General features: G+C 41.9%; 1 protein-coding gene across 2 annotated transcripts in view; it reads right to left on the bottom strand.

The window, feature by feature from the left end:
- LOC115773733 (plexin-B2-like) overlaps window positions 1-26,142 on the bottom strand; it is a 228,335-nt gene that overhangs the window by 136,713 nt on the left and 65,480 nt on the right. Inside the window, exon 3 of one of the 2 annotated variants that reach the window (XM_030720626.1) lies at window positions 7,331-7,383. The exons of the other annotated variant lie outside the window; for it this stretch is intronic. The gene's annotated coding sequence lies outside the window, so the exon portion shown is untranslated. The remainder of the gene's footprint in view (window positions 1-7,330; window positions 7,384-26,142) is intronic. 2 annotated transcript variants of the gene reach the window in all.

The following is a 26,142-nucleotide window of genomic DNA, read 5'->3' as shown; positions in this document are numbered from 1 at the left end:
ACAAATACTATCTTGCAGTTAAGATGTTGACAAAACAAATGTTTGACCAACTTTTCTCTCTCTCTGGTCTAATCCCAGAGAAACTTGGAGTGACTAAAAGAAAGAGTATAAAGCTTTCCACCATGCTGAGGAGACTAAAGCCACACTCTGCTGGCTTACACAGAAAAGAAAACACAAAAACCACACATGGGCATCCATTCATCCACGCCCTCCACACACACACACACACACACACACACACACACACACACACACACACACACACACACACACACACACACACTAAAATACTGGCAGCAAACCTGAAACTATTCAATCACACCACACATACATAAACACACCACAGCACCAGTTGGCAGCTGATAAAAGTCCGCTCCAAGTCATCAACTTTGCCTTCTGAGTCTCTTTAGCGTTCGCTCTCCTCGAGTTAACTTTTCTCTGTTTCTGTTCTTTTTCCATTCCTGTTCTTTTCTGCCATTTTACCCTTTTTTTGTTGCAGCTTTCATCCATCTTGGCGTTCTTCCATCACGCTCAAGTTTTCCTTTCTCTTTCATGTCTCCTTTCTCGCAGCGTTCCTCCACATCAGTCTTTTCTTTCTCCCTTGTTTCCTCAGTTCCTTCCTCATATCCTCCCCTACCTCCCTATATCATTAAGGCTTTGAATTAATGAGCTGATTAAGGTGAAATAATGAAAAAGATGGACACACACTGAGTCCTGGCACAGGTGGGGTGATGTTTGCCATCTGTGTGTGTGCAAAGACAGAAATGGAGCTCGGTCCAACTCACACACCTCAAATTTCACGCGGCGCTATGATTCTGGGACTAAACCCAAATACAACAGTCGGCCAGACGCACAAACACACAAACTGCGTCTGAATCGTGTCAAACTCCAGCAGCAAACGTGATGAAGTAAGCGATGAAGCGATGAAGAAGATTAATAGCAGAGCAAAAAAGAAAAGACTTGATGAAAGTTTTTTTCTGATTTATACAAGTCAAAAATGTGTTTCACACACACACACACACACACACACACACACACACACACACACACACACACACACACACACACACACACACACACACACACTGTGTTTTCAGTGATGCTCGGGGGATATTAATCATTTAGGGCTGTTTGATGTGGCTTTGGGAAGGTTGGCATTGGAAGTTTTTGGGCTTAATCTTCTAAGAGCTGAATTTTGCCATTGATATAAACAGTATTGCTCACCGGGTGTGTAATTGGTCAATTTTATTCAATAAAACTCAAATAAATAAATGTTTTTGCTTCCATGTATCCAGTTACGGTACCCGAGAGGAAGCCTGTTTTTGTACCATGATGTCTTTGATTGTGTATTTCATTCACTTCTGGAATGACCAAACAGCTTTGTGGCATTACTGGACTCATTCAGACATGAAGCACACACACGTTTACACGCCGTCAGTTCAATACAAAGGCGTGTCCGTCTAAAAGGGGGTTGAGTCACTGCTAATGCTAGCCAAATATTTCCTGCTGCTGCTTCACACTGAAAGCTGGCAAAACAAAGGGCGGCTTTTATTTTCAGCTAATCACAGGAAAAGCATTCATCTAAAATAAGCAAAACAAGACAATTAACCCCATGAGGTCTAAACCACATTTTCACTTATCAGTTTGCTTGGATTCGTTTATTTGTATAATCAACCAGAAGTAGATTTAGCACAGGAAAACGTGTAAATACAATACAAAGACCTTCAATATTGGACACATGATGATGGATTTGTTGCACAGAATCTCTATGATTCACGGCTGGACAACAAAGCTTGTGAAAGTATTAAAGACTCGTTTAAATGATGCATTATGAACATTTAAAGCCACCATTGTTGCCACAGTTGTATTCTACAGCTTTGACCTTCTGTTGTTATTTAAGAGGAGGTAAACTTTAAATGTTGTAATAGAAAAAAAAAAAAAGGAGCAGTCGGATGAAAAGCCTGATGTTTTCTTGCGTGGCCCCCCGCCTCTGCAAAAACGAAGGATTATGAGAATTTAGTTAACGAGGCGGCCATGGAGTGATGTGTACATGCAGTCCTCCAAACCTCTTGATGGTGCCATCACTAGTCTGAATCCTGATTTGTTAAAACATCGGCTTGAATCAGAAATGAAACCACCACAGCAAAGTTCACCATAAAGAGAAAGATGAAGGAAAAAAACCCAACAAACTAAAAAGATCTTTAACATCAAGCTACGCGAGGAGCCCACATTTCAGGCTGTTCCACATACTTCTGTCCACAAGTGGCAGCAGGCAGCAACAACCTGCATCTACAAAGCTCTGGATGCACTTTAACCAACATGCTGCACAACTCCTTTCACTGTGGGAAAATATCCACACCATGTGCACCACTAAACCTTATCTGTAAACAGAGGGTAGCTGAATTCTGGGATATGTGAACTGAAGCCAGTCTTTAAGAAGCCATAACTTTAAGATTAGAGAGTAATGACATTTATTTTTCAAAAGAAGGCCTACATGTGCCACCCAATACACATATGAGATGCAAAGAATCCTTCCATCCACTCATCCATCCATCCTCTTCCGCTTATCCTGTTCAGGGTCGCGGTGGTGGGTGGCAGTCTGTGACTTCCGGAGGTTTGGCACCAGTACCCTAGATAGCAGACACATTTGAGCCTAATGTGGGCTACTTGTGGCACCTTTGGTTCAGTCACTGCCAAGTTTTCTGGGGCCCAAACGTGAACCAAATGTCACAACAGAGCTGACATCTGGCAGAGGTAGACGAGGCCCAGTGTGGCCCACAGAAAGCTGGACTTCAGGTCCACATATTCTCTGCCGTCAGAGACGCTGGGAGTGAAGCTGCTCAGAGATGAACATGTTTCACTGAAGCTCGTGAAAACACTCGTCAAAAACAAACCACATCACCTCCTTCATTAGCAACTGTGGTCTTGTCAGAGAAGAGAAAACACAAATATTTGAAGATCATTAGTTATTTAAGACTCAGACTCTCCTGTTGAAGAGCAAGCTGACAGCTGACTAGGAAAATTGTGTAATTATGATTTAAATTAAAGCACAAATAAAAAGAAAAAGCAGCAGCAACAAGTTAAATATTTGATATGTTGCATTTTTGTTGCAAAGTTTTTGATGTTGACAAGTTTAGTTGATTAAAATTGTTTCTTTAACATTTGTTAAATTGCTGCTGTAGACTCATTTTAGGTTTAATGGCCTTACGTTTTTATTCACATATACTTAAATAACACAGCCTCTCTTATTTGTGTTTACATCATAACTATATAATGTTCTTTGCTGCAAAGTATCTGTTTTCCAACAAAGTCCCAGGGGAGGTGGATTTCATTTCGCGATGCATGTAGTGCTTTACAGTTGGTACACGGGGCCTCAGTGATGCACCCCGAGGCCCCGGTGACCTCAGCTAAAACAGGGTCCTCGCCTAGTCTCGCATCCCGCTGCTCGAACCATCTGCTGGGTCTTTTCTGTGGCAGCCAGCCTCAGGAAACACACTGCAGCGGGGGGCTGATGGGAAAAGATGCTGTGATTTTTTTTTTTTTTTTTTTTTACTGTTGCTCAAAATGTGTCTGTTTGGGTGTATTTGGAGAAAAAAAAAAAAGTCACTGAGCCAACACCTCGCAGAGTTTAACCTGAGCTCTCGTGAAAATCCCCCCCCGCCGAAACCGGTGTTACAACAGATTCGGCGAAACAGAAGAGTTACAGATTCTGTCGAAATGTTGAGACTCTGGTTGGATTTAATAACCTGACAATCATACGGCTCTTTCATCAAAAAGGTAATGAAAAAAAAAAATGGGGAAAACATCTTTTTTTACCACATGCATCCATATTTCTGATGCATTTCCACTCCGCTCTCTACTGTTAATATTATAGTATACGCTTTAAAAGGATCTTAGCAGCTCCAGCTGGCCAACCACATTAAACAAAGTGAGTAAAAGGCTCTGAAGCACTCAGGTTTATTGTGCCTTTCACCACAAAAGTTGGCTAAAACACCAATAGCATCAATGCAGTTAGCTGCAGCCCTCACACGATCCCTCCGTTTCTCTGCCACCGCTGCAACTTAACCCTGCTGATATGTCACTGTCACATAACGCTCCTGGTTTGCCTCCATTTACATTCATTCCTCGACTTGATGCGCCTAACGTTTAAAATGTAATTTAAAGTTTATAGCGCCCTGAATCCCAGCAGTAGTCGGCGACGTCACTGTTTGCGCTCATGTGTCGGCCTCGCTCTGCCATCTTCGGTGACATTGAGCCGCTCGTGCTGAGCCTAATAAATCCAGCTGGTTTCAGTGAAACGCAGAAATGAGAGAACACCTTAGAACCCATCTTATTCTATACCCAGACTGTCAGAGGTGTGAAAACCAGGGGTTACTGTAACACTGCAAGACAGAAACCACAATGTGAACGGTGCAAGTTTGGAGTGCAATTCTTGATCCTGGCTCCAGACAGGTTACATAGCAGGTCAGGAGAGTTTATCTCTTTGAGCATTGTTTTAATTGTCGCAGCGCTCGTTAGTCTATATGAACCCAATCCAAAAACTCAAATGCTACTGAAACCACACAGCATAAACATCTTTTAATGCTAGAATTGCATTATTATTATTGCATGTAATGATTTCAGTCCTTTCTGGGGAATTGTGACTCATACACAAACTTATTAATCATGTCCCAAGTGTTGGAATTACAGCTGAGGTTGTTACCTGAGCTCAAATAACAGCAGCTTGTACTACACAATCAAAACTAAAAGGGAAAATAAATAAAGCTAAACAGAACAGGGCTCATTGGCTGACTGAATAATAACCTGACCCACAGAAGCTGATATTTTTAAAAGTCAGCCAAACACGGGTCCTTATATTTGCTTTTTTTTTTTAAGATTCAAGAGAGTGACAAGAAACAAGCTGCTGTGGATGGCTGAGAAAATGAAGCTGTTTATGGGAACAAGAACTGTTGGATAACACTGGGAAAATGAGAGACTGAGAACATGGAGGCAAGAGGAAAACAGTGATGGATGGAAGACAGAAGGGGAAGTGGAAGAGGCACACACACACACACACACACACACACACACACACACACACACACACACACACACAGACACGCTATAATATGAGTTGGCAGACTGCGAGTGAACAGAAGCAGATCATAGAAACCAGTTATTCAAATCAGACGACCATTTAAATCAACCGGTCACACTCAGAGGTTTCATTTTAGTCCAGCGTGGGTTTCTGAAGCCCACCACAGCAGCACGTCTGGACTGAGAGAGTTGATAAATGATTTCACTAATTGACATATTTAAACTCTTACATAAAACTATTTTAAAAACATTCAGTTTTTTCGCAGCGTAACATTATGCTCATTCTCTGCAGGGTGCAAAAAGCCTCTGAAACAATCAATCAAAGCAAGTCCGGATGAACCGCCATCAATAGGACATAATTACATTAATAGAGAAATGCTGTTAGTGTCCTGAAGTAAAAATATGCTAAATGCCGCCTCCTGAAATAGAGCAGCCTGGAACTGCTGCACATTCAGACCAACATGGCTGTCTCTTGGACAAAAAGCAGCGCTGTTAAAAAGACATGCTTCAAAGTTTTCAAAGATGTCAAACACAATAAGCATTCAGAATATTTAAAGCCTCGTGTCAGTGGAAACATCATAAAGTAAACACAGCTTCTCTGGGAACCGTTCGGGGCAGTGGTGGCTTAGCCTCTGGGGCAAATGGCCAATTTTTTAGGGGGGCTACCCACACGATATTCAAACAAGGACTCCTTGTTTCATGTTTTTATGGATGTAATAATTCAAAAGAAGAGTTAAATCATCACTCAATGACAGAAGATGATTCTGAAGCTGCATTTTAGCATTTTGTTCTTCACACGTCTGTTTGAGACCTGATCACTCATATAAATGGAAACCAGAAAGTCTCACCTCTTATCTACAAAGCACCATATTTATTTGCTGAAATGACTTGATATCTGTTTATGGAGATTATTTTAAGACATAGTCTAATAAAATTTAGGTTTTCTTGTACCCTTTGAGATGTTAGTGGTACTCTTGAGTTTTACGGGACTTCCACCTTCCAAGGCCACGGAAGCCACCTTTTCCTCTTCTCACAAATCTAGTTTGGACTCATTAAAAGGGAAAAAAAACAGCAAAAATGCACAAATATACTATGAAACAGCAGAAAAGCATAAAAGATCCAGAAAAGCAATCTCTGTTCAAGAATTTCACTGTGTACACTCGATACTTCTATCTTTTCTTACAAGCTCAACAAGTAATAAGAAAACCTCAATTAGTAAAACAGCTGCCATCAGGCCAGAAAGCAAAAGCCTAAGCACACACACTTGTTGTCACCATCACCCTGTTAGCACCTCGATTCAACTGCTGCTTGGAATTGGCACAATATAAATAACACTGAGCTGAAGTGGGGGTGAAAACAAATGTTTTCAGGGCCTCTGGGGTCCAATTTGAAATGGGAGAGGAGAGCTCGAGAACAATGCTGAATGCCACTCAGAAAGAAAGTGGACAAGGAGTTGCGATCGGTTCACGTTGGGACACGCGGCTGAGGTTTGCTTGGATCAACCCAAAAACCTCTAATGAGCGAGACTGTGCAAACAAAGACGCTGTTGTAAACCTTGCCCACTTGAGGTTGACATCCAAACTAATTAAATCCTCATCCTGCGCACCCAAGTCCGAGCCTGAGCTTTAGAGCTTGAAATCAGGATATTTTCAGAAAGTGGAGAACTTCTGTTGAGTTAGATTCTTTAAAAGGTTAAAGATAGAGCTTATGGGGATGCTCGTAAGGAAAGTCTTTTGCCTTAAAAGCAACTACTTCTTAAGGCCCTAACCTCTCAGAATTTATTGGAGAATTAGAAATCTAATGGTCAACTGCTGAAACATGAAGCAAATAGATGAGGAAAGCTATATAACGAGTCAGAGAAAGGTGTGTTTAAAGGGACAGTAATTGGCTGAAATGTGAGAAGAGTGGTTGTTTGAGGGGCAGCGGGGTCTCAGTGGGAATTCATTTCTTTAAAACATCCCAAAGCCTCCAATTAGCTCCATTAGCCCCCTCCCACTGACCCCACAAACTCACAAGCACAAAAACACACGATTAGCTGAAACCACCAAAATAAACAGCCAATGGCATTCTTGGTAACCACCAGAAAAGGGGGGGAGGTAGGGGCTTGAGTAATGAGTGGAAATAGCAATGGATGGGAATTAATAAAAGAGAGAGAATAGTTTCTAAAACTTTTAGTGATAAAACCTTTGCAAACGGCAATAAACGAAAAGGTTTTTCAAAATAAAAGCCAGCAGCTGTTGTGGCTCTTACTCACATATTCAGTGTTCAGGTCTGTTGATCCCCGGTGGCATCAATCACCTCACTCTCCTACAAGAAGCACAAAAAATGACTTGAGTTCTTTTAAAAAAAAAAAACAGTTTGGGTAAATAGCAGAGGCCATTAGTCATCTGATATCACAAAGCACAGCTTGGGTTTGCTGAAAACTGAGGGAATGAATGACTGCCCTGAGGGCTGCACTAGGATTACAGGTCAAATCCAGGTGACATATTTGTTACTGATTAGACCAGAGGACTGCACGGGCTGCATCGTGTTTCTCTTGCCGACTTTGCCTGAGGAGCTTAAGAGCAACAATCAAGACTTTTCCTTACAAATCCTCCCCATTGTTACTTCCTGTGGGTTTTTTTCCCCTCCTTTTAGTATTTTGTCTATTTGTCCTGATTATCTTCCACCGTCTTTTTTTTTTTTTTTTTTTAAATGAATCCATGCTGGTGTTATAGTTTGTAGCTATCTTACTAATCTTCCCAGAAAGGCTGGTCTGAATAGTTCAGAAACTGCTGATTTACTGGGATTTCCCCACACTTTGGTTTACAGAGAATGGTATAAAAGAGAGGAAACATCTAGTGAGCAGCAGTTCTCTGGGTGAAAATGCCTTATTGATGTCAGAGGTCAGAAGAGAACAGCCTTTGACTGGTTTGAGCTGATAGGGAGGCAACAGAAACTCAAATATCCACTTATTACAATCAGTGCAGAAGAGCATCTCTGAGGGCATCAGGCTACAATTCACATGGCCTCACCAAAACTCGACAACAGAAGATTGGAAAAATCTGATGAGTCTCGATTTCTGCTGCAACATTCAGATGGTAGGGTCAGAATTTGGAATAAAAAAAAACAAATCATAAAACTATGGATCTATGGTGTCTTGCATCAACGCTTGAAGCTGTTGGTGGTATAATGGGTTGGGGAATGTTTTCTTGCATGCTTTGGGCCCCTTACTACCAACTGAGCATTGTTTAAACAAACAGCCTACCTCCGTATTTCCGCTGAACATGCTCATCCCTTTATGACCACAGTGTACCCATCTTCTGATGGCTGCTTCCAGCAGGAAAGCACCATGTCACAAAGCTAAAAACATCTCAAACTGATGACAATGAGTTCATTGTTCTCAAATGGCCTTCACAGTCACCAGATCTCAATCTAAAAAAGGGATGTGGTGGAACGGTGGTGCCGACAAATCTGCAGCAACTGTGCGATGTTATCGTGTGCGTATGAATCAAAATCTCTGAGGAATCTGTACCACAAAGAATTAAAGCAGTTCTGAAGGCAAAAGGGAGTCCAACCCAGTACTGGCACCTAATAAAGTGGTTGGTGAGTGTATTCTGCCATGTTTCCCTTTGTTTCCTGCCATCTTATCCTCAGCAGTTTGTCTAGTGTTATCCACTGTTTTAGTGATTCTGTCATGTGTGACCTCCTGGCAGTTTTTGCTTTTTGGAAATTTTAGATGATTCCACGTCTTCTGGACTTTGCCTCTTGGTTACCTGTGCATGACAATAACTTTAATAATTAAAACGAAGATGAAAACTTTTATCCTTAAATCTCTGTTTCTGAGTTTATTTGGTTCAGCTGTTACACGATGGACCAAACTGTGCTAAAGACGCATCATACCATCAGAAAGCAGCAGGCACCCCCAATCAAACGCTTGTTTCTTGACAAGCATCAGGACTGCACCCGGTGAAGCTACCCAGCATCAAAATATCTGCATTTTCCATGCTTTGCTACAAAAAAAAGGTTTTTATATATGTTATTTATAAGCTGGAGAGTTTATGTCTCTTGGTTGGCCTGGGAACGCCTCGGGGTCCCCCCGGATGAACTGGAGGAGGTGGCTGGGGAGAGGGAGGTCTGGGCTTCTCTGCTTAGGCTGCTCCCCTGCGTCCCGGCCCCAGATAAGCAAAAGAAAATGGATGGATGTTTTTTATTATTACGGTAACATTTTGGGCCATATTGCTGAGCCCTGCTGTGGACTCTTGGTCTTTTTCATGTCCAGCTACTTACTAACTGGAAGCATTACACAAAGGTTATGAATGTTCATTTGTTGGTCGAAATCCTGGAAACTTCAACCTGCTCAGTGCACTGGAGGTAATACTGCAGATACTGGTGCAAGAACAGAACTGAAATCTGCCCTGACAGCAGCAGAGCCTGCTACACAACGAGCCCGGAGATCACAGTGAAGCCGGGCTTCACAGTGATGGCATTTTTAATTAAACCTAATTCATTCACAGCAAGTGCCAGAAATCTTATATTATCTATTAGAGAAAAGATACATTACTGCCTGGAATAATAACAAAAAGCTGGAGCTGTGCCCGAGCCCTTCATCAGAGCATACATTAAACTAAAGGCATTTTAATTTGTGATAATACAGAATGAGTCTCGGTTTTTCTCTCATGATGATAGCATTAATACTTACAGGCACACCAGGTAAAATAAAAGGACTTTTTAAACTGAAAAGATAAAAGAAAAGAAAAATCAATTTGGGGAGTAATCTTCATAATGATACAACCAAGAAGACAAAAAGCTACAGATGCTGTGAGCATTTAATGAACAAAGCCCAGCTGAGGACTAAATGTTGCTGAATAAGCCTCCAGTAATACGGTTCACAGGTATCTTCATTTTCATTTCACACTGTGATGAGGACGCTGCTTGCCTCTTCTCCAGAAACAAGAATTAAGGTCGTCCGTGCCTCTGTTCATGTCGCACTGAAACAAGCAGCAAAAGGAGCTACTGAGGCGAGACTGTGTGTGTGTGTGTGTGTGTGTGTGTGTGTGTGTGTGTGTGTGTTGTGAAGTTTGTTTGGCAGCACTTCTAACAATGTTGAGGCCCTCGGTGATATCCAACAGAATAGCCCAGTCTGTCTCGACTATCTCAAAGAACCATATGCTTCTGGATCGCAGAGCCCGGTCGTGTGTGTGTGCGCCTGTGTGTGTGTGTAAAATTGCTTGCATGAGTGTGTGTCCATATGTTCTAGCATCTAAACATCAAGCATCTAAAGATCCAGATGGCAAAGCATCAGTTGTCACAATGTCTCCTTCCATCAGCAGGAAGTAACTTGAAAACCGTAAAGACAACAAACATTCATCATCCGGGCTTTAAGGGCCGACCACACCGCTCACTTCACGATTACAGAGCAGTTATCATATTACGATAAGTATAACAAAAAAAGATCTCATTTCTAAAGCCCACAGAGATGACGTGGAGAAAGAGAAAATGTGCCGTCTCAATAACCCAGAGGAATGGATTAAATCTTCAAGCAACAACAACCAGCTACAAATCAGACAAATTCACTGATCATTTTTTTATTTTGAGGCTTTTGTTCGACACGTTTCCTAAATGGGTACAGATGATAAAGCCCACATCAGTCCAGCAAGAGTCCTTCCCAAGAAACAGAAACATAATGATTCATATATCAATTAAACCAGTTTTTAATTAAAAATGTTACCAACTGGGTGGCTGTGGCTCAGGAGGTAATAAGAAGGTTGTTGGTTCGATCCCTGGCTGCTCCACTCTGCTTGCCAAAGTATCCTGGGTCGGATCTACTGCAGCTGCTGGTGCCATCAATCGGAAACGGCTGCGCAGTATTGTTAAAAGAGGAGGTGATACTATGGCAGAAGCCAGCTCCTCTCTACCGAAAGACTTACACGTCAACAATACAACAACTTCTTAAACTGTTAGCAAGGCCTGAGTTTGGCCCTCTTGGCTTCATGTCACCCTGCTCTCCAGCCACAGACCTCTCATGGTGAGGTGTGTGGCAGTTGGGGCTGGTGATCACCTTTTATAAAACAGATTTCATGGTCCTGAGCCGACGATCCTGTGTGCCCATCCACCTCCATATGATTTTTTTTTTTTTAAAAGATAATTTAGTCATTTTTCCATTGAACCCCTCATATTTGATGAATGCACAGTGTTTCTAAGATTACAGGTCCCATAATCTACCATGCATGTGTGCCCCTGGTTTGGACCTCGGTGCAGCCGTTCCAGACAATCTGTGGCGTCTTAATTTCTTATTGAACGATCACTTTACTTGTAAATACAGCGGAGACAGGTGATAACACGTGTTTCTGTAGATAAATGTGGCTGTTTTTCAGTCAGCATCATAGTTACAAAGTTGCAGAGTTTTCAGTTCTTAAAATAACAGGAGAACATGAAAGCATGAGTTTGGTTATTTGTAGGCTCTATTTAGAGGATTTTGATGATGTCACTGATGAATCGTGAATTACTTCATGTTCTATAAGCTGTGGAACCAAAGGGTCTACTTAGTTGTTCTTTTTCACATGACTGTGTCTGCTGTCACTGATGCATGCTATATTGCTGCAGCTCTCCCAGAATGGAGTCTTACTGGCAAATATAAACGACTACAGAGATCCTAAAATGAAATCCACTTTGTCAGTCAGGCTTCTGCAGAAGATCTAATGGTTTAAAAAAAATAGACACAGTAAATAATATAAAAGCTCAAAGTTCAAGTCCTATTACAATGTGTGCTAGTCAATCCAAAGAGCATGTATTATCATTAAAACACAATTTCTTTCATATTATAATTTTCTTATAATGACTAGCAAAAGGTCAGACAATCACAAGAGCATTTTCTCATAATGATAATGTAGTAAATCAAGATTAGTAGCTTTGAAAATGATAACTGGAAGAAAACAGCACATGTTGTTCTCTGCTGAGATCATTTTGACTAAAATAAAGAAATAAAGTTGCGCCGCGTGCAGCAACAAAACGGCAAACTCTCTTTTCCTTAATCTGAGTCCTGACACGCACAGAAACACAAGAGCTCTAAAATATCTGAAACATTTCCGCGAGTTTTATTAAATTTTCAGAAGGCTATTGTGCATTCTTCTCTTCAGCTCACCCTGCAGTGACCTCCCCTCCGCCTCTTTCATTTGCACTATGCTTCTTCTATTGAATAGGATTCAAAAAACGGGCTCTGCTGTCAGTCAGCAAATGGTAGGAAAAAGGCACACGGGCTGGGGCAGCATTTTATTTTGATTTAAAACCTTCTTCAACACTCATTTATTTATTTTTTTATTTTTGCAGTGTGATGGTGATGTGAACTGAATGCATTAGCACACTGCAATGATTTATATTAGGGGCAGTAAAATAAATCCTGATTTTCTTTCCATTTTTGGCTCCAGTGGAATACAAATGAGGCAGACGGAGGATGGAGGCACTCAGCAGGTCCAGACTGTAGGCAGGGATGCCACTCTGCTCTCTGTCTGACCTCTGTGCCAGAAAAAAAAAAAAAAAAAAAACACATACATATACTGCATGTGCCAAGAGAGATAGCCAAACACAGGCCGCCCCAAACACACTTTGTGTTTCCCCCCAATAAAAACTGCAGCAGCTGCCGAGCTCGTGCAAAATTAGAGTACGCTACCTGCTCATCACCAGACAGCAGCAGATGGACAAAGTCAGTGACAAGCTGGGGAAGACAGGGGAACACGTAGCAGCTAAATAGCCTCGTATTCTGCTCGTGAATTGGTGTGAATAATCTTCAGTTGGACACAAACATGCCTGCTAATCAACACTAATGTCTCCAGGTGCTAACGCATTAGCCACAGCCCCTTAAGAAGGATGCACAGAAATCAAGGTGGGAAAAGGAAAAGGGAAAATGTGTGTGCAAGCACTGTGAAAAAAATAAATTAGCTATTTTGTCAAAAAGGATAATGAATGTTAAAACTATGCAAATGCTAAAAGCATCTGCATAAGTCCTTTTTAAACACAGGATTTCCAAATGTGTAAATGTGTAGATGTGTGCGCGCGCAGGCTTATTTGTGTACGACTTTAAGCAATTAGGACAGGAAGCAGAGGCGCTGTTGCTTTGGCTTCCCTGTGGAATTAAGTTATGCACCATCAACACACACACAAAAAAGAGCAAATTCCCATACTGACCAACAACCCAGTCTCAGCTGTGAAGCCTCACATGCACACACACACACACACTTAAAAACACACCCTCAACTTCCTCTTGACCCACTTCCCAAACAACACACCACCTCTCTCATTTCATCCAATCTCTCCATCCCTCTATCTCTCCCTCCCCTCGTCCCGCAGGAAAGCAGAGCAGGACACTTCTGCTCTGTGTCACCAGATCAGAGGACACAGACACACACACACACACACACACACACACTTACACGGTCATGTCCGCACGCACACAAACACACTCACAGTTAATCAGATTGTTTATGAGGCCAAAGGCATGCAGGGAGAAATCTGTGCTGTACTGTATCTTTATGTAACTCTGCTGCTCTGTTTCAGAGTTCAACAATTCCTCTGAACAGGACTGATTCTGGCTTCTGTTTACTTTGGCTAATTGTGCATTACTGATATAACGCACACTGGAACAGACACACGCAAATCCTCTCTGAATCAATAACACAGGAGGACCACGGCGGTCTTTGCTGATCTGAGCCAGAACAGGATCACAGAGTTCCTTCATCCTGGGTCATGATCAACTTTGACACCCAACCTTGTTTTATGCACCGTTACAGGTTGTTGTCACGTCTCGTTGTTGGTTTGTGCATACGTGTTTTTGCATGTTAGCTTAGAGCAGAGGTTCCAGTCGATCTACATTCCTACTCTAACCTATGGTTACAAGCTCCGGGTAGTGACTGAAAGATGGCAGATTGGAACTGAGTGGCCATCCTGTCTGTCTGGGCTCAGAGACTCCACATCGAAAGGAGTCAGTTGAGGTGATTTGGATGATCACGATGCCTCCTGGACAACCCCTGGGCAAGGTGTTTTGGGAATGTCCTTCTGGCACAGACCCAGGACATGTTGGAGAGATTGCATCTATCATTTGGCTTGGGAAACCTCAGTGTTCCCACAGAAGAGCTGGAGGAGGTGGCCCAGGAGAGGGAGGTCATCTCTACTCAGACTGCTGCCCCTGTAACCCAAATAAGCAGCAGAACATGGATGGATGGTTTGGTTTTATCTAGTTATCAAAACTTATTTTGGTGACAACGAGTCTGAAAAGGTCAGACAGGTTTACATGAAGCAGCAGAAAAGCTCGCCTACGTGACTGCAGCGGTTTCAACCCCCTTCAAACATCAGCTTCTATTTTTTGTGGTGACACTGGGCTGTAGTATGAAGGCAAAATTGTGGGAGTGTAGCAAATTTGTGACACATTTCAATACATAATCACAAAGTGGCTTACATTAAGTAACCCACTTTGTGTAAAAATGTTACTGATGTGCCTCACAGGCACACAGCAGTAGTAGTAATTTGTCACAAAAACAGGAAACTACTCCCCCACTTGAGCAGCAAAGAGGAGGAGAAAAAAGGAGGCAGAAAGTCTGAAGCGAGGGAGAGGAGAGATAAAGGTTGGTGAGCTGAACGGAGCTGCAGCGGTTTGTTTAACAGCCCGACAGGAGCTGTTGAATCTGGCTCTATCAGTATGCTCTGATCAGGGCCGCTGAGACAGCCCGGCTCCGAAATGAAGTGGAAAGCTAAATAGATCCATGTTGGTGAAGGAATTTCTTTGTTTACAGAGATATGTTTGGAAAGTGGTAAAGAGGAGGAAATGAGAAAAAGACAGAGGTCAGGCAAATCTGAGATAGGCCAACCAAAAACCAATATGTGCAAACAGTAAAGCAAAAAAAAAAACCCCAAAAACAGATTTTTCTGCCTTTAACTCTTTTTCTATCTCAATATCTCACCACATCAATTTATCCCTTGATGAAAACTTATTTCCAAGGATTTACAAAGGAACATTATCTTATTTCCCCCGAGAAGGCCGACTGCACACCCACCCACCCACCCACCCGCTCCACATTCATTTAATTCCATACATTTATAAATCTGAGCTGCTGAATACAACCCGTTACTCCTTAATATGGTATCTACATTGAGAACTTTTAAGAGACGTAAGTCAACAGTCTGTCAACATGACATGCCCAAAGAGAACAAGATGGCATCCTTTTCCTCCCCTAAAATATTAAATTTATAAAAAAAATATAACAGAAAAGCACCAAATCGCACATGTGACAGGCTGGAATACATACATTTTTCTTACACTTTCTTCGATAAACAACTTAAGGATAGGTTCACAGTTTTTTTTTTTTAAACATTGCCCCTTCCGTGTAGATGAGCATGCCTCTGCTGTCCAGGGTAACAGCAATACATCTCCACAGGATCTTCCTCATTGTGTCATACTTGAAGCAGCGGGGCGACGACTTTATGCAAATCAGGGGCATCCGGCATGACCGAACACTGCAGAAAACTTGTGAAAACGAGCCATCGTCACTGGAATATTTTTGGAATATAAGAGAAAGTTTGGAAATGAGCCACCACATGGGTTTGGACTTCCACGAGCAGACAGCCCACAGAGGGCACTGGCCCAACCAGCTGAATGTCAGTGTATGCAGTATGGTAGGAGGCTGTAGTTAACAATGAATCCTTGTCAGTCACTTTGTAATTGGTCCCAGCGATCAACACCGGGAGGCAAAAATTTGGGGATCCCTCAAAAATGCCCCAGTGGTAACGTAGCATAAGACCATAGCCAGCTTTATTTACACCTGAAAGTGTAAATCAAGGTTCATACTTTTGTTACAATGAATATGTTTAATATCTTTAGTTTTGGTTTCACATTTTTGCGTGACAGTTCAATGTCCTGTCGCCACCTATTTAGATGGCATCCCCCTGTGCTCGACACTGATTGGTCTGTAGACCGTGCAGCAGATGATATTGCTATAATACTATAATATTATACTACAGTATATTTATAACTAGGCAGCTCATTCTCTTTCTCTGGTCAAACTTTCTTTAAAGATACATTTTGGGGTCAACTTGAAAGAAAGGCAGATGTGAAATGTAAAAGTGAGGTCAGAGGTCAAATGTGAGATGATATTTTAAATCTTTATATGGTACTTTTTATATGTTGGCAATACACACCACACTTGTGAGAATCCTAGTTTCTAAGTTATAAGGCCTTTTGTCAATTTTGGACCAACAAAGTGGGGTTTGGTTAATTGGTGATTCTAAATTGCCCACAGGTGTGAACGTGCGTGTGAGTCTGTCTGTGTTGGCGATCGTATTTATAGACTGAATGACAGGCGCACATATCCTACCAAAAGCATAACTTCCTAGATGGAGGTAATGAAACGATAAGCAAAACAAAATCAAAATCTCAGATTTCCCTGAAAATATTTCAGGAGAAGGATACACTGCTGAATAAGACCACAACTGTCAGTTTTTTCAAAAAGATATGTTTCATCGGATGAACATAGGGGCGTTTGAGACGTTATTCTAACGTTTATTGACGGGCTATTTTAAAATTCCAGGTGAGGTCAATCCTTTTAGGATAAATATCTGATGCTGCAGGTCTGTGAAGCGTACCCGTAGTTCAAGTTAACGCAGCACGGTGGACGCTCGAAGTCCCTAAAATATTTGGAGGCTGGTAGAAAGCGCTGTTTTGTGACCAGGTGACTGATACTGTATATACAGCTTCTCATATTCTTTAAAGCAGGTTAAATGCTTCACACATATTCGCCTGAATATGAAGGAAAAAAATTCAGTGTGATATTCTAAAATTTTTCCTACATTTCAAAACAAAGTTTGAAGCTTAAAACTACAGTAAGACATCAGTGTGATTGAGGGCCTGATGGGCTCCTGCCATCTTAGTGGAGTTTTCTTAAGTGTTTCCACCACCAAAAGAATGTGTGAGAAATTACTGAAAACCCGGAGAGAAATTCACAAAATTATCACGTCAGTCTTTAAAGTAGACACAACTGTGGAGCAGAGATGGATGGCTGGAAAGGTGGGGGTGAAAACATCTGGTTCTACTCAACATGACTGACATTCCCTTAGGGATAAAGGCAGTCAGAGAGCAGGCTCGATGGCAATGGAATGGACTTTTGCACAATATCGGTCTCTCCCAACGGGTATCTTTGCAGATCGGAAGCATGTGGTGTTTGCCGAGTAAACAAAATCCCATGACTTCCAATCTGATGCGACCAAAGGGTGTGGAAACCGAGCAGACTCTGGAAATTTATGACTTTTCCCGCTGCTGTCCATTACTTCAGCTTTAGTGACTTCAGTGGATAAAAATGTTCCTTCCTGAGTTATTATAGTAGTTTTTTAGTGTGCCACGCACATTGGAAATATATCTCCAAGTATGAAACAATTTTCCAAATTTCCTTTTGACTATAATTCAACATCATATTTTTATGACATTCCAAGAATACCTTGACAAACTCGGGGTGAGAGCAAGATGGGCCACGTCAAAAACCTTCGTTTTAGCCCTAGAAATAAAACACAAATAAACCATTTCTCCTTGGGGATGAACGAATTTGTTCCCCATTATGTCATGTCATAAGTTAAATTGGTTCATGTGCAAGATGGGTTTCTCCTTTTCAGGCCTAGGGCTGTGTTTCAGATCAGCATTAGCACTGAATGCCCCTTTTATTTCAGGGAGACTAACAGGCACGAATTTAGCAAAAGAATAACTTTTGCAGCGATGCAATGCAACTTCACTGAGGACACCATATAAATAGATGGATGGAGCTTCGTGGTCCAGAAAAAACAAAACAAATCTGCATTCTTTCTAGCAGGGTCAGCAGGGGGAGACCCCTCTAGCTGCAAAAAGAAGTCAGATTATGTAGAAGTCTACTGGAAAACAGCCCTAAGCTCCCTTGACCTATGACCTCAGGCAACACAATCAGTAACAAGTTCCAAGTCTTCAAGACTTTGTAAATTACAGTCCCTATTTGTGCCCAGCAGGACTTATAGCGACCTTGTGATGTCTGGTTACAAAACACAGATGAGCTGACAGCAGGAGTACTGTTGTTGCTACAAATATGTGACTCTAGCAACACCCACACCATACACTCCTTGTTGACGCCGACAGTCAAACCACATCCATAAAACAGCTTTCAGACAGACTAGAGCACAGCATTCTCCTATGAAAATAAAACTGATAACTAGAGGTCATTTAATCCATTGTGGTCAGTAGTTCTCATCCATTCTCTCCACTCCAGACCAGCCTGTCAGTTTACTCCTTCCCACCGGTTGTTTGAAGAGCTGGCAGGCAAGGAAACTCCAAGAAATCCAAACTGAATTTTAGACTGACCTATTTTTTTTTTTTTTTATTGTGGTGGGACTCTTTCCAGGAACTGTGTTTTCCCCATGCCATTTTTAAGTAAATAGCAGGCCTGAACTTAACTGAATTTTCACAGTTGAAGTCCGTTGGTGACGCTGATATTTGGAAATTGAAAGTTTGGTTTAGGGTTCAGTCACACAGGCCAAGAGAATGGTCGACAACCACCTGTCACTAGGGGGAAAAATATGTATTCCCTGACCGGTTTTGGAGTGGTTGCTGGAGGTTGCTGGCTGTCACTCAGTGAAATAGGTTGCAAAGAGGGTGCTGCACCAAAAACCTGCTTGCAATTGCTTTGTTTACTAACAGATTGCTCATAGTTTGCATGGAAGATGCCGACTCGTCTGCAAACACTTGCCAACTGCTTGCTGGGCGGTGGTCAAACTGTGAAAAGTTTGACCGTTTGCATTCAAACTTTTGAAACATGCCTGTGGTACCAGTCTGTGTCTTTCATGCACAGCATGGTCAACTGTGGCAACCTGCTACCAACCACAGCAATCACAGGGAGGTTTTTGTGCAACACTGTGATTTCACCTGGCAACAGTCAACAACCACCTGCCAATTAGTTAGGGAATATGACCAGAAGTTGCCGGGGGGGTGACTGACCGGTCTCTAGGTCTTGGTTTCTGGTGTTAAAGCCCCGCCCACATATAAAGCACACATCATATCGTTTTGCAGCTGATGGTCTGTCTCTAGTGGATACTCCAGTCTCTGTTTGCCTAGGTAACCCTCAAATGTATTTATCACCCCCTCATATGACAGTCTTCACTCTCACTGTTAGTTGCTTCAATTGCTTCCCTCAAAGTTGAGAAAAGTTTAACTCGGGATCCAGCAGAGGTTATTTCACTCGTTGCTTGAAGTTGCTGAATGTCACTGAGCTTCTAACACTTCCTGCAACCCATTTCCTGTTTGGATATCCCAGGAAAGACAAAAAAAAAAAAAGATAAATGCTAAAATAGCGGGAGAGAGGCTGGCACCTTCTCAAAAAACAAACTAAAAATGCCAAGTCAATCCGTCCCAACTGGGACTTCACTCACCGATGGTTTACACAGCGTACGGTCTACGGATAACACAAATGTTAGACAATAAGCTACAGTAGCTTACTGATGGAAATACAAACGACACCAGCCTACAGTCAACTATTTACTTCTCTGATTTTCAATAAAGCTTTACAGCTGTCAGTGCACTGATAACCACGTAAACCGGGAAATATAGCTGTGAACATCATCACTGATCACAGCAGCATAAATTACATAAAATCTACCCAGCTCCACGAGCCACAGGCTGGCATTTAGTCTCGAACAGCTGCTGCTTCAGTTTGATTTCCATTAATCGTAGACGTCTATTTTTAGGCATAAATACAACCCCCCCCCCCCCCCCCCCCCCAATGCCCCACATTCCTCTCTGCGCGGCACTTAATCGAGCAGAAATGCAATATAAAAACTAATATTCCAAACACACAATCGAACTCCAGTCCAAAGACGCAGCGCACACCCGGAGCAGTGGTGGTGAAAATCTGAACTTCTCCCTCTGTCTGCAATAGAAAATGAAATGCCAAGGCTGGCTAAGGACATAATGAAAAAGCTATTATCAGCATAAGCTTTCATCAGCACTGCATTCAGCCATGTTCAATACAAACTGATTCTCTCATCTCACGCTGCACCCCTCTGAATGCTGGGATATAATAAAACAGGCAAGATAAGAGAGAGATCACTTCTTTTTTTTTTTTTTTTCCAAACTAGATTTAAAACGTTCATCAGCACATTTACAGAGACGAAGTTTTCACGAGCGACACACACGGACGAGTTCGCCCTCCCAGAGGCCGCGAATGTCAGAATCTGATCGAGTCAATTCATTAGTGAGGCTGTATATATGTGCACTGTCTGCGTCCCTACTGCTTATATCTGTGTCCATTCATCAGCCTTTATTTTCCCACTTTGTTGTGACTAATTATTGATGAATTTATTCTCTCCGTGAGTCTCTGTCTCCCACCTCAGGCTTCACTGTCTGTGAATTCAAATACAGCCTCCTCATACAAAATTCAATACAATCTTAAATTATACATATTATGATACAATATTAAAGCTATATCTGGCATATATTAAGCAATAATGAGGAGGGGCTCAAGTCAAGCCTGTCAAGTAGGAAGTCAAACTGCAAAGAAAAATGTGACTCTTAGTAGCTTAAAAAAAAATCCAACCTTTTTCCTCTTGTATGAAAGCAGAAATGTCAGGTCATTTACTGAAATCCAAGCAACCTTTACACAGAGAGCTAAATTGAGCCCATCAGGGCAGAGGTAGGTGTCACCAGCAGGTGGATGAGGTAATTTATGCCATCAACTATTGGCTTTTTTTTTTTTTTTTGGAGTAAAAATACAATATTACCAGTCTCTAGCTGTGGGTGTGAAAATACTGTCCCCTGGATTTCACTTTGGTCGGATCTTTCATAACAAAATACTGTCTGCAGGCCAAATTGGCCCTCAGGGACATTAAAGCTCTGTTCCAATCTAGTCTACTCCACAATGTTATTACCAGTAACAGTAATGGCAAATGCAGAGGGGGTGTGAGGGAGTGGAAGGCGTAGCACGAAGAGAGAGAGAAGGCAGAAATGCAGCGTAAAAGAACAACTCGAAGTTACTTACTGCAGTTTAGCCGTAATTTACTGACTTTTCTTTTTTTTTTTTGGACCAGTGTGACTTATTTTCTGTGGAAAATTTTTAGCTCCTGTATCAATTATAAATAAATGTGGATAAATATGCTTATAGAGATATCTATGCACAAGTGCCAGAAACTGGAGGTCCTCTAATGGCCACTTGAGGCTGACTCCAAATGTCCAACTTTGCACAAAAATAAACACATTTACATCCTGATACAAACCGCTCGGTTCTCATAGCTAGTTTCAACCTTTTAGATAATTGAACAGGGGGTCAATATTTAAATTACTCACCCATTTAAAGTGCATAAAGTTAAATGTGTGCACTACCTTTGGGCTCTGCATTCACCAACTCACAGTCACAGAACCACACCTCTTGAATTTGTGATGTAGGTAAGCTTTTACATTTTTACTTTCATTATCTGACAGCTTACTGTGCAGTTAGTTGTTACTTGTCAAAGTTATTACCAAGTTACTAATTAGAAAGTATCTGTATCTGAGTGACTAACAGTTTATGGATACACTTCGCTAACCAAGCTTCCCAACGACAGCTTATAATGCAGCACTTCATCTTCCTGTCCAAGTATTTCCACTTAAAGCTCCAGAAAAACAAAATGTGATGGCCATAATTCCATAATGTTAAATATAAACGGTCATGCAGAAGCACAAATGCTGAAGGGGGACTTTAAGTGATCTGTGCATACACAAAAGCCAACAAACCTCAACGAACCTCCACAATGTTCATTGCTGTTAAAGGTGGTTCTACAAGCTACTGAACCATACTGTACAGTCCTGTGAACACTTTTTCATGAGTGTAGTCTGTGCCTGAGAGTCATCATCTTTGAAGTATCAAATTAATCCAGTGATAATTGTCTATAATAGAAGCACTGAAAGGAGCTGCTAATAGCAAATCAGCACTTTTAACTGTGCCAGCGTGTTAAAAATGTGAACTAATAAGCTAAAACTGAGTCTCAAGCTGCAGCCCACTGCTAACTGCAGCTATCTACCAGAGCAAACCATATTTTTTTCTCCCCATTGAATCCTAAAGTCATATACAGAAACCAATTCAAACAACACTTTGGATCTCAAGCCACACCAACTGTCGTGTATCTGACGAGGAAATAAATCTTTCATCCATCACTGCTTGTTGCATCCTTTCCACCACGCTCAAACAGTGGCGCTCAATCTGTGTCACAAATCCTTCTGACAGTCATTCTCGCTGCCACAGAAGCACTTCTGCAGGGCAAATCTGAAGAAGAAACTCAGAAAGGTTTTTGTTAATCGAGGCCTCTGCAATCATGAAAGCTCTGTGATATAATAAAGGAGAGGTTATGCAATACAAAAAGGTGTACCTGAGGATATCAGTGCAGCATCTGAGTGGCTTTTTTTACCTGAGCTGGTTACGACTCCGCTATGAAATGGAACTGTGAATGCATCTGGAAAGAAACGGCAGCGGAGGCTCTTGAATCGTGTGCAGTCTTCCTCTAAATGCACTATATGTGCAATAATTCAGCCCAAACACATGTTCTCTGTATGCAGGACCAACTCTTCGATCCACCACACTGTGCGCTTCCACAATAACACCCTGCAACTCCTCGGGAAGGGGGGGGGGGGGACTGCTGGAGCTTGTAAGGAGCTGTTGGGTTTGGTAACAGTAATGATGACTGTCTCTTGTCTTCTCCAGCGTGTGCGTTGTTTGTAAGTGCGCGAGTCGAGTTTACAGTTTTGAGCCGGGCCTCACAGCTGCGGCTCCCCTCTGAGACGCCCACACAGAAATAAAGATGCAAACACGCTGAACTTCCTCCTCCAAAACAAACCAGCATTTTCCTGTTCACCTCCCAGAGAGACGTGGGTGTGTGTGTGTGTGTGTGTGTGTGCAGGAAAATGCATGTGAATTAATATAAATACATAAACATAGATATTATAAACAGATGTAAATAAAAGAGCAATTCATAGTTACACTTCCCAGCTTTGCAATTTGATATATTTTGAGTTTTACAGGAAATAACGCTGCAGGCGTTTTATCCAAGCAGCACCCTTGCTTAAAACAAGAGTATTCCCAGTACTGAGAACTTGTATAAGAGGTAAGAAAAAAAAATGACCTGAGAACAATGGCCTAATCTGATTCTGCTGAAATTGTCTGGAGCTCTTGCTTGAAAACACCTTAAGAGAGAAGGAAATACTTGAGAGCCTAGTCAGCCGTGGCCCTTAATCTGTAGGTTTAAGGCCTGTGAGGTAAATGAAGGCCGTTTGGCAGCGTTTGCTGGGTCATCTTTGTTTATTTCTGGGAACACGAACATTTTGTGCTTGTAGCAGTCACTGGCATTAAAGCCAGGGTGCCGAGTCCTATTACAGCCCTTGAACAATCCCTCAAACTAGCTGTATACACACACACACACACACACACACACACAAAACGCAATAACCACAATTTACAACAGCCAGCAAAAAATGACAACACAGTAAAATTCAACAGCCTCTGAAGTGTGTTTAAAAACACAACAAACTGTACGGGCTCATTTCAACAAACAGTGCCTGACCAGCCTTTGTCTAAAAGTTCCCGTCGCAGTACTCCGTCAGAACTGAGCCTCCAGATTTGGTCGAGAGGCTCCCGGGAACAGCCGGCCGGCATGATGAAAGGACGGGCGGGTAGCAGATATGGAGAAGCGTGATCCGGACTGTATCGGGAAAGCAAAGTAATAAAGAGTATATGGGTGATGCACTACCTGGGGTCAACATATCTTCCCTGTGTGCGCGCTGCACTGCTTTTGAATTGTCTCTAGGGGTGTGCATCCACACTACAAGGCCTGTTCACCACAGTTTATAGTCTGATATATGTGCTGAATGTACAGAGGAATTATGAAATTTGTGACTATTGTTGAATGTTAAATATAAATAAGGTAAATACAACATTTTGCATAAACTGGAAGATGATTGGCTAATGGCTGAAGCCATTTTTAAGGATTACTGAAGGACCTTTTTACCAGTTTTGCATATTTGCATCTAGAAGGAATTATTTGATGTCTCACATGTTTATGATGACTTCTAATTAAAGGAGAAATCAGTGGAAACATCAGGTACAGATAATTGATGCATTTTTATTTGATCACTTGTGAAAGCCACAATTACAAATTGCTCATATCCTCCCGATGCACACTCTCTCATCTTAGCCATCTGCCCGTGCTCACTTCATTTACAGTCGACTGCAGAAACACACACAAGTTACCTCATGTGTTTAGTTCTTATCTTTAGTTGTACTCTGTTGACCTCTTTTACAGGCCTGATCATTTCTCTGATCATTCAGTTTCTCTTTTGTATTTTTTTGCATGAGCTGGAAAGTAAACTGCTGTTCCCTCTTTGCATCATTGCTGAGTCTCAGTTATTGTAATGTAACATGTAAGCCCTGTTTGACAGACTCAACTTAAAGTCCAGTTAGTGGCATTGCCCCAAAGCTTTCAGCCATTAAAATCAGCCCATGTGCACACAAGTAACACAGTACATAATCCCACTAATGCCACATTCACACCGGGCGAAACAGTGCTTAGAGACTGCAGCGCAACTCTGTTGCCTCTGAAATGCCTGCTTTGAAGACGGAGGCCAGGCCTGCAACTGTCTCCACAGCAACTTTCATCACCGTCTCGATGCACCAAACAATAGTAAGTCGTGATCAGTTTGGAATAAAATGGAGACAAATTACCTGCAAGCTGTTTGTGATACTACAGAGATTAAGTGTGATAAACTGGAGAAAATCTGTTGCAGTCTACATACAAAGAAATTCACATCAACTATTATTCAGAGTCCAGCCAGAACCTCATAGATTTGAAACAAATTCCTCTACAAACAATGCTGTAGTTGCTGTAATTAGGCAATTAAAATGCAAAATAACACAGGCTCTTGGTAACCTTGCTTTTATATAGGAATATAACCAGAATACAACCAGTTAGCAGCAACTTGAGTTAAGGGCCCCTTTGCAAAGAGACCTGTCGCAGGCAAGTCGCGCTCATCAGCACACGCTGACTCAGATCCACTGCGACATGACGGCAGTCAGTCTGCTTTTAGAAACCTTCGCCGATCTGTCTGAGCGACCGCAGTCGATCCGGGTCAGGCTGCGACTGTTTGCAGACACGATGCCTCCCACCAGGTGACCTGTGCAATTACCATGTGATCAAAAGCAATCAGCCAGAGGTTGAAGGAACCCAGCTGGTTGCTGCAACTACTTACAATTGTTAGTCAACAGCAAAAAAATTCAATGCAGTTACCGGTCAGTTGTGGTTGCAGTCCTGTTTTTACTCTAGTGAGACTGAGCCCAGTAGTCTCACGCCATCCTACTGATGTTAAAGTGGCAGAACTGGACTCACAATAGCAAAAGGCAGGAAAGAAGACCTCTTCTTAACAGAGACGCAGATAAAAAAAAAAAGGTTGAGGTTTGATTTTAAGTTCAAACAGGGCATCAGCAGGAGCTCCCCTGAGCCGAGTGGAAATGTTCCACTTCTAAAGCTTTACCGAAGGAAACGCCAGAAATGATCTCAACCTCGTTCAATACACTCTGTTAAATATTAACAGCCTTTTGTTGCGATTGAGACTGTTTGTGATAAGCATACGCAGAGCTCCATAAATGGCTTATTACTGCAGGACTGCTTCCTGTGTTGAAGGTGTTATCAGACGTCCCTTCCTGCACTCCCTTTATCACCCAGACGACCTCCCCTGTGTTTACTCTGTGTGTTACAGAAATTACTGCATGTTTGTGTGCGTTATGAGGCCAAATAATAAGAAAGCGCTCAGGCAAAGGTATGTGTCAATGCAGCAACTTCACTTTAATGAAGTAACTTAATGAGAACGTTATATGACATAGCCCATAGAAAGAAAAGCAGGAGGCCTTTGTCTGAGTGGAGGAATTTATCAGTAAAATACCACAGCACGCTTACACGGTGCCCCGTAAGGGTGTAATACTCATTATACAACAAAAAACTGAGTACAAACTTGTTGGACTAATGAAAAGCAGAACAACTATTTTTACATTCGTAACACTAACCAACTTTAAAAGA

This window comes from Archocentrus centrarchus, chromosome 23 (assembly GCF_007364275.1).
Source record: "Archocentrus centrarchus isolate MPI-CPG fArcCen1 chromosome 23, fArcCen1, whole genome shotgun sequence".
Lineage (NCBI taxonomy): Eukaryota > Metazoa > Chordata > Actinopteri > Cichliformes > Cichlidae > Archocentrus > Archocentrus centrarchus.
This window is presented reverse-complemented; position numbering and strand designations above follow the sequence as displayed.